Genomic DNA, 9,521 nt, shown 5'->3' on the forward strand with positions numbered 1-9,521 from the left:
CCCTCCCAACCAGATATTCAGAGCAGGGTTGGCCTTCAAGTGTAGACTGTGCTCTTGCCCTTACACTCGTGCTTCTGGACGATCTTCCACTCTGGCTTTTTTTTTTTTTTTTTTGAGACAGTCGTTCTGTTGCCAGGCTGGAGTGCAGTGACGCGATCTTGGCTCACTGCAACTTCTGACTCCCAAGTTCAAGCGATTCTCCTGCCTCAGCCTCCCAAGTAGCTGGGACTACAGGCACACACCACCACACCCAGCTAATTTTTGTATTTTCAGTACAGACGGGGTTTCACCACGTTGGCCAGGATGGTCTCGATCTTTTGACCTCATGATCCTCCCACCTTGGCCTCCCAATGTGCTGGTATTACAGGCATGAGCCACCATGCCCGGCCTCCACTCTGGCTTTCTAAAGTACACTTTCCTTTCCCAGTAGCAGGATCACCTCTGCAGTGTCCCACCAGTAATGGTGACAACTGCTTTCTTTTTTGGGTGGGGGTAGGGGGAGACAGAGTCTCACTCTGTCACCCAGGCTGGAGTGCAATGGTGCAATCTCCGCTCACTGCAACCTCTGCTCCCGGGTTCGAGCAATTCTCCTGCCTCAGCCTCCTGAGTAGCTGAGATTACAGGTCTGCACCACCACACCTGGCTAATTTTTCTATTTTTAGTAGAGACGGGATTTCACCATGTTGGTCAGGCTGGTCTCAAACTCCTGACCTCAGGTGATCTGCCCACCTCAGCCTCCCAAAGTACTGGGGTTTCAGGTGTGAGCCACCGCACCCAGCCGACAACTGCTGTTTTTATCAGCTCCAGACCCAAAGAGACCTGAAGTGGAGAACATGAAGGAAGGAATATGTGTCATCGGGGGGAACCCAACTTTGCCTAAGGGAATGAGACCAGAGCTTCCTTTCCTGACCTTGTCACATTTAGCAGGGCACAACCAGAGTGGTGAGTCCAGCAAATGGGAGGATCCATGCGGGAAGTGAAGGTTAGAGCTCAGCCACAGAGGTTATCTTCTGCAGAAAACTTTCCCCCTTACTAATCTTATCTGCTTTGATAGAAGCTGGTACTGGCTGGAAAGGCCTGAAACCAGAAGGGGACAAGAGTCGTCAGAGGCTGGCAATGTTCTTGTTCCCGGGGAGTGCTGGGGTCTGGCAGGTGCTGCCCCTGTTCTCTCAAGGAGCCTGCATGCTTTGTATGTTAGAGTGGTGACCATCACCTCCCAACCCAATGACCTTTGCTCCTCTGCTTCCCACATGGAACTGCCAGCACCTTGAAGGCAGAAAAGCTGTCTGACATGAATGTACCCATTAAAGAAGGAGAAGCTGGTATATGTTGGGATAGGGAGGGTGGGGAGTGTACAGTTACAGGCTGCACAGGGAGGGCAAGATCAGTGTTGATACCAGAGTGCCAATGGCTGTCTGTGCCAGGCCTGGGGCCCCCACTGGTCATACTGCCTGACAAAACCATTGCAGTCCACACTAGGTGTGGAGGCTTCAATGACAGCCACAGCACATGGGTGTTCTCATGCAGGCCATGAGTATTCCAGGTGCTTTAAGTGCAGGGAGGTTCCATTGCTCACATTATTCTCAAAGCCCAGAACAGACCCTGGTTCATTCTACAGAGATAGGAAGGCACTGGGACTCAGAGTGGCGCTGCTTCCCACCCTTACCCTCCTGCCCCCACCTGAGCACAGTGTGGTGCTCAGTGATGGTTATCCTATATCCCAAATACACATGGCACAGGACTGGCAGAGTCGGATCTTGGGGTCTAGCTGTGGACTGGGGATCGGTTAGGGTAGCTTCTTGACCAGCTGGAATTGAGTTAGGTGTCCTGGCATTGGTGCCTATGGAGAACACAGGCTGCTTATCACACCCCTAGTTCCAGTACCAAGGAAAGGCTGGACCCATTGCAGCTGGAGGCCCAGCAGAGGAAGGGGTCAAGGAAAGGATGCAGCCCCAAGCCCAGGACTGAGCATCCACCGGCCTCTGGAGATGGGGTGGTCTCCAGTTGCATCAGGACTTCAGGGCCCATCCAAAGCGCTGATTAAACCAGGTGGACACACCCTGCTGGTGAAGGCAGGCCTTGCAGATGCAGGGCTGAATTGAGCAGCCACAGAACCTCTGCAGCTCTTGGGCTAGGAGCAGGACTTCCAGAAGTACCTCGGGAGTGGGAAACCCCAGCCACAAAAGCAGCGAGCTGACCTCAGGCCTGAGGCTTTGCCTGCAGGCCTCATCGCAGCCCATGGGACAGATCTCTGGTTGTCTTAGTTTGGCCTTGGGGCAGATGACACCTTCAGCTGTCCACCCTGCAATACCTCACCTCCTGCCTTCTAACCCACTACACTGCAGAGCGGGGGAATGGGGCCAGGGTACAGGGGCAGGGAGGAGGAAGGAAAAAGTAAGAGCTGCCAGTGTGCTCCAAACCAAGAGACTCCTCCACATGATTCGGGGCACAACTGAGGAGGGGTGCAAGCTCAACTCTGCTCACCACACTTAAGAAGCAGGCAAGGGAGGAGGAGGGGCAAAAACATGGGGTCCTGAGGCCTTTTTACCCCCTCTACCCTGCTGGAGGTGAGTATGAGAGGTGAGGCTTCTTTGGACTGTGCTCCTGGCCAGCTGATCTCACCCAATTCATTATATCAGTACTCTGGTCACAGGGTAGACACTCTGACCTCTTAGCCTTTCGTTGCCAATGGTACCAGCTCTACATATGCCCTTATAGGGCCTGAACTTTGGCTCAGGTAGGCAGGTTTGGAGGTAAAATATTGAATGGGTCAGGGGTCGGAGGAAAGATGCGTCTCTGCCAAGGCTGTGTGATGTGTCATCTAAGAGTGTTGGTACCCCCTATACTCAGCACATCGCCATTTATTTAGAGGCAGGGAGGGCAATGAGAATTTGTATTCAAATGTGATTCTTTCTTAATTACTACTAGGTGTTCAGATGAAGGAATCAGGGAAGGCTGTTATTCAATGCCAGACTAATAATCCACACATTGCCTCTGCACCTCCTGTCTTAGTTTCCTAGCAAAACCTCTCCTCCATCCGTGAACATTCCAGCCCTGCAGGTCAGATTGCTGGCCAAGAGTAGTCTCACATTCTAGTTGGCTGATAACCTTGGCCTCTGCTGTTGCATGTGGTTTGATGATTCATGCTGGAGCCTCTGGCTATAACTCTCTTTCCTGTATAAGGGGCCATCTCTGAAGTTTGCCCAACTCCAAATAAAGGAACGTGGTGAATGAGATAGGCTAGCTGCTGCTCCTGCCCCAGCTCTTCAGTCATTTGGGCAAATGCTGATTAAACAAAGCTCCACAAGGAGCTCTGAGAAAGAGCTCACCTCTAGGCACACAGAACCTGGACACAGATAAACGTTTGCAGAATGACCCGGATGTGCAGAAGAGGCCCACTGGCTGCTCTCAATGAGGCCAGGGAAAGAGTCAAACACAGCATATTGGACAAAGAGAGGACTTAAGAGCCCTTTGAAGTGTTTGTCAAGCCAATTGGATGCACGGGATTTATAGAGTCGAGGGGTACATCCAGGAGCAATGGCAGGTGTATCAGTTCATTCAGGTTAGACCTCTGAGCAAACAGCAGAAACAGCCACGGGCGAGCATAAGCTCAAACGCCCCGTTGAAGGCTACATTCTTGTCACACAGAGCAAAGCACATGGTAAGTGGCATACTAACTCAGACACCAGGCACTGGGAAAAGTGGGCAGTCATGATTACATCCCCCTGCCCTGTTGGCCTCCATCCCCTCCGCAACTGTCTGCAGCATACCTCCTTCCAATGCTGTAGCTCTTGCCTCCCTCTGGACCTAGTCAGTCCCCAAGGGTGCCCTTCTAAAGGCTGGGCTGGAGGCTAAGGAGAGAGGTGCCGTTCAGTGTGTCCTGTGGCCTCCCCGGGGTTAATGAAGGGGTTGATGCCCAATAGAGTCCTTCACCTTGGCATTCAGCCCAGGGCCCAGCTGTCAAGGGAAGGCTTGGCAATCAAGGGTGATGGAGATAAGAATGAAAAGGGGCACCAACCTGTGCCAAGGCTGGCATGGTGTATATGAGAGGAGAGCTGCCTATTCATAGCATACGGTTGTCAAACTGGAGGCAGAGAGAAAAAAGGAAGAGCTTTTTGGTTCCTCTTGAGGGTAGAATCTGTAGGAAAACTTTGTAATAGGGTTAAAAATAAATTTCCCATCTATCCAAACTTTATTTGGTAGACTTTCTTGTCATCTATTTAAAACGAAACAAATGCATGCAAGTGGTTAAGAAATTTTAGCTAGGCATGGTGGTGCATGCCTGTAGTCCCAACTACCTGGGGGGCTGAGGCAGGAGGATCACTTGAACCTGGAAGTTCAAGGCTGCAGTGAGCTGAGATTGTACCACTGTACTCCAGCATGAGTGATAAAGTGAGACCCTGTCTCAAAAAAAAAAAATTAAAGAAATTAAATAAGGCCGGGCGCGGTGGCTCACGCCTGTAATCCCAGCACTTTGGGAGGCCGAGGCGGGCGGATCACGAGGTCAAGAGATTGAGACCATCCTGGTCAACATGGTGAAACCCTGTCTCTACTAAAAATACAAAAAATTAGCTGGGCATGGTGGTGCATGCCTGTAATCCCAACTACTCAGGAGGCTGAGGCAGGAGAATTGCCTGAACTCGGAGGCGGAGGTTGCGGTGAGCCAAGATTGCGCTATTGCACTCCAGCCTGGATAACAAGAGCGAAACTCCGTCTCAAAAAAAAAAAAGAAATTAAATAGTGCCAGGCTTGGGGGCTCACGCCTGTAATCCCAGCACTTTGGAAGGCCCAGGCAGGCAGATTGCTTGGGCCCAGGAGTTTAAGACCACCCTGAGCAAAAGAATATAAAAATTAGCTCAGTGTGATATTGTGCCTGTAGTCCCAGCTACTCAGGAGGCTGAGGTGGGAGGATCACCTGAGCCCAGGGAGGTCGAGATTACAGTGAGCCACGATCATGCCACTGCACTCACTCCAGCCTAGGTGACAGAGCAAGACTCTGTCTCAAAAAAAAATAAAAGGGAAATCAAATAGAAAAGAAGACAGCAATTTCCCAACCCATTCTTCTCAAACCTCTCTTCAGAGGCAGCCAGTTTTTTTTTTTAACTATGTTTTTCTAGTGGCTCACTTTATTCCTCTAAAATAGTAACTTGTCTATGTGGTGCCATAACAGTTCAGTATCTGGACACGATGCTGCACTGCCTACACCTTTGGGGATTCTTGGATCCTGACTCAGCTACCTCATTCCTAGACACCTGGTGCACCATAGTGTGTCAGGGATGTGGGTAAATGCGCTTTAGGTTTGTGTGGGATATTTGCATTTTGTTAGGCTGTGTGTGTAGTTGAGCACCCAAGGGGGTAGAATGTGGTGGATCTTTGTTTTAGATACACCGTAACTGGAAACTCGTTTACTGAGGCTATTCGGTTACCCTAAACTACTGTTTCTACCAAAAAGGCAGGATAACTGCTCCCCCAACACACACCTTTAATTACCAATTTTCAGAGTAAGGGGTTGAGGTTCAAGTCACTTCCAGTTTTCCCTTTCTTTTTGAGTATTAATATGAGCTCAAAGCTTTTTATATATTCACTATGATTCAATCATGACAGTTGCTAATTTTGATGCTCAAATTGCCCCAAATCTAATGTCCAAGTTTTCTTTGTACTTTTCTTATCTAGGCCTAGGATCTTTTACTGAAAAAAAGTATTTAGAAGACAAAATCAGGCCATGCGTGGTGGCTCACGCCTGTAATCCTAGCACTTTGGGAAGCTGAGGCAGGTGGACCGCCTGAGCTCAGGAGTTCAAGACCAGCCTGGGCAACACGGTGAAACCCCACCTCTATTAAAATACAAAAAATTAGCCAGGCATGGTAGCGTGTGCATGTAGTCTCAGCTACTGGGGAGGCTGAGGCAGGAGAATTGCTTGAACCTGGGAGGCAGAGGTTGCAGTGAGCCGAGATTGCGGCACTGCACTCCGGCCTGGACGACAGAGCAAGATTCCATCTCCAAAAAAAAAAACAAAACAAAATCTGGGTTACAGGATTGATCATTGCTAATGGGGTGTTATGGCTGTTCAGATGACAGAGGTAAAAAATGTACTTTATAAACTGTTAGTTCCACGAGGTTGTGATTGCACAACAGTGTGAATCTACTTAATGCCACTGAACTTTATTGCCATTGATAACTTTTAAATGGTAAATTTTATGTACATTTTGTCACAATAAAAAAATCGAAAATTTAGTTTATAATATTTCCACTTTGAATTTACTGTCACAGAGTCTTTACCTGTCCGATTTTGTATTTTGTTTCTTTTTTTTTTTTGAGAAGAAGTCTCACTTTGTCGCCCAGGCTGGAGCGCAGTGGTGTGATCTCAGTTCATTGCAACCTCTGCCTCCCAGACTCAAGTGATTCTCCTACCTCAGCCTCCTGAGTGGCTGTGATTACAGGTGCCCACCACCATGCCTGACAAATTTTTGTATTTTTAGTAGAGTTTCACCGTGTTGGCCAGGCTGGTCTCAAACTCCTGACCTCAAGTGATCTGCCTGCCTAGACCTCCTGAAGTGCTGGGATTACAGGCGTGAGCCAGCGTGCCTGGCATGTATTCAGTTTCTAATGTTAATATAGGTAGTTACTGATGGCCGGGCATGGTGGCTCACACCTGTAATCCCAGCACTTTGAGAGGCCAAGGCGGGCAGATCACAAAGTCAGGAGTTCAAGACCAGCCTGGCCAACATGGTAAAACCCCGTCTCTACTAAACATGCAAAACTTAGCTGGGCATAGTGGCAGGTGCCTGTGGTATCAGCTACTTGGGAGGCTGAGGCAGGAGAATCACTTGAACCCAGGAGTCAGAGGTTGCAGTGAGCCAAGATTGTGCCACCGCACTCTAGCCTGGGTGACTGACCGAGACTCTGTCTCAAAAAAAAAAAAAAAACTGTAGTTATTGATTTCATTCAAAACCAGCCTGAGCAATATAGTGAGACCTCATCTCTACAAAAAATTTTAAAAATTAGCCAAGGGTGGTGGCATGCGCCTATAGTCCCAGCCATTCAGGAGGCTGATGTTGGAGGATCACTTGAGCCTGGAAGCCAGAGGTAGCACTGAGCTGTGATCATGCCACTGCATTCTATTGTGGGTGACAGAGTGATACCCTGTCTCCAAATAATAATAATACCAACACTATAATGAAAACACTGAGTGAAGTTTTAAATTTCTTTGTAGTTCTTTTTGTCCACAGAGACTATCCTACAAAGGATATACAATCAGTGTGTTGAGTTAAAGGAACTTGAAATAATTCTTTCTCTGGTGTTTATATTATCAATTAAATATACAGTTAGGTCAATTTGATGTGTTTTCAACTTCAGGGTTCGCTTTTTTCTCATTTTCATTTAATTTTACTTTCTGATAAGATACAGCATAAGAGAGTCACATGGTGATAAGACAGAATCAATAATAGGATGTAGCCCTTTAATGCCACCAGAAATCCAGAGAGAGAAATAAGCCAGGGTTTTTTCAGTACCAGAGTGATCTCCATCCAGGGTCTGCTTGAAGCCCCAGTCCCTCTCTGACACCATGAGTTTCCCTTGGCTACCTGTCAGCCTCCTGGAGACTCCCGTGGAAACATCTCAGCTGTAGATAGCAATCTTCCTCTCGCACTGCAGCTTCAAGATGATCTGGTATTCTGCTGGGAAATTTTGCATGGTATTCTCAAACCAGTATTTACCATCCCAGTAATGGGACCACCTTTTGAGATTGTCTGCCCCAAAACCAAACAAGGATACCTGGGAGATGGGATAAGACAAGAGATGGTGGTGGGGTAACAGGCTGGATCCTGCCGTACCCCCATGCACATTTATCATTCCTTCAGCACCACTCACTCAACCCCTAATGTGCCAGGCTTCCTCTTGGAGCTGGGAGGAGAATGGAGTTCACCTTCTCCAGGGACGACAGACTCTAAATACTCATAGTGACCCCAGAGCCCAGAAAAGAGAGCATCAACTAGTTGATGGGAAGAGAGGATTGCCCTGGGAGACAAGGGAAGGACATTCCAGGCAGAGGGAGCAGGGTGTGAGAAGGTGTGAGGCAACTGGTGTGTCTGGGGAACCCCAAGAAGCCCAGTGTGGGAGTCTGGGAGAGAGGAAAGAGGTCAGATCATGCAGGGTGTTGGAAGCCAGGCAGAAAATTTGAGATTTAGTGGGAAGTCCCTGGGAAGACAGAAATGTTGAGTGGCAGAGGAGTGAATGTCTATGAGTTGCAGCAGGTATCTTACCTGGTCACAGGTATGCAAGGCATAGAACAGAGCCACAAACCCCAAGGATAGATACTGACCGTAGTTTTCCAACCAACTTTCCTGGATATACCTGAGGAAGCAGAGGCTGATCACCAGCACCTAGGAAGACAGAGAAGGGGGCTGACCTGAAGCCTGTCCCGTGGCTACTCACTGTCATGTTGTCCTGCCACTTTCCCCTTTCCGTCCTGGGGCCCTCACCTTATCTTTGCTGTCTTTGGTTCCACCAGGAACCTGGACCATCTGAAATCTAAAAAGAAATTGAGGTTTGGGAGTGTTTCAGAGTCATTTGACAAACAGCATTCAAGCTTAAGTAAGCCTTGGGGGTGCCCCAGTATCCAGCCAGGGTCTCTTTGGAGTTGCCTCTGTCACTCCCTACAGTAACCTCCCTCCTGACATACCCAGGCTTTCTTTGCTTCCACATGCTTGTCTGTTTATGCAGTATACTTATGAACCACTCCAGACCAGAAGTCAATGGAAGCAGCAGCAGTTGGGTACCAGGGTCCTGAGGGCTGGCAATCCCAGGGTACGTAATACACATGGTGGTCCTGTTCCCCACATCTGCCTCAAGAAGCCTTGGACAGGGGCCTGGTTCATCCTGAAAAGGAAACAAGGATGGTCATTTAGAGGAGGAAGAGGCTTCAGCTTGGCCTTGGTCTCCACCTCCCACCCTGCACCCACCTGAGGACCATGTCATGTTGGTTAATCCTGAAGCCGAGGCCAGAGCCCCGTAGAGACCTTGAGTTTCCCACCACTGCACAGACCCAGCAGTTGGACACCACATGGCCCAGCAGGCATGGGGGAGCTACTTTAATCAGCTGCTGCTGCTTATTCTCAACCTCCCTCTCTGACTTGACTCCCTCAAGTCTAGGAGGGAGGAATTTAGAGGTCTAACCCTGGGGACATGATGGAGAGACGGCTAGGACCTGGGGTTGGGGCAGAGACTGGACAAAGACCAACTTTGTGCACTGACCAGCCACGGTATCAGAGCATCACTGGACACGGGATCTTGTGGCCTCTGTAAAACAGTGCTGTCGAAGTGTCTGTCAAACCAGTCAGACTCGCCAGGCATGTGGAGGCAGGCAGAGCACGTCTGAACCTCAGATGAGCAGTTGCATTTTCTGGAAAAGTTGCTGGGACAGTGGGAGATTCCCCAGTGTATTTTGGCCATATTACAGAGGTCATTCTGGCTGGAGTGCTGGTGTAGGAAGGAGGTGATCAGTCACAATGAAAGCACATAGG

The sequence above is a fragment of the Aotus nancymaae genome, unplaced genomic scaffold (genome assembly GCF_030222135.1).
Source record: "Aotus nancymaae isolate 86718 unplaced genomic scaffold, 86718_ANA_hifiasm-v0.15.2.pri h1tg000029l, whole genome shotgun sequence".
In the NCBI taxonomy this organism is placed as follows: Eukaryota; Metazoa; Chordata; class Mammalia; order Primates; family Aotidae; genus Aotus; species Aotus nancymaae.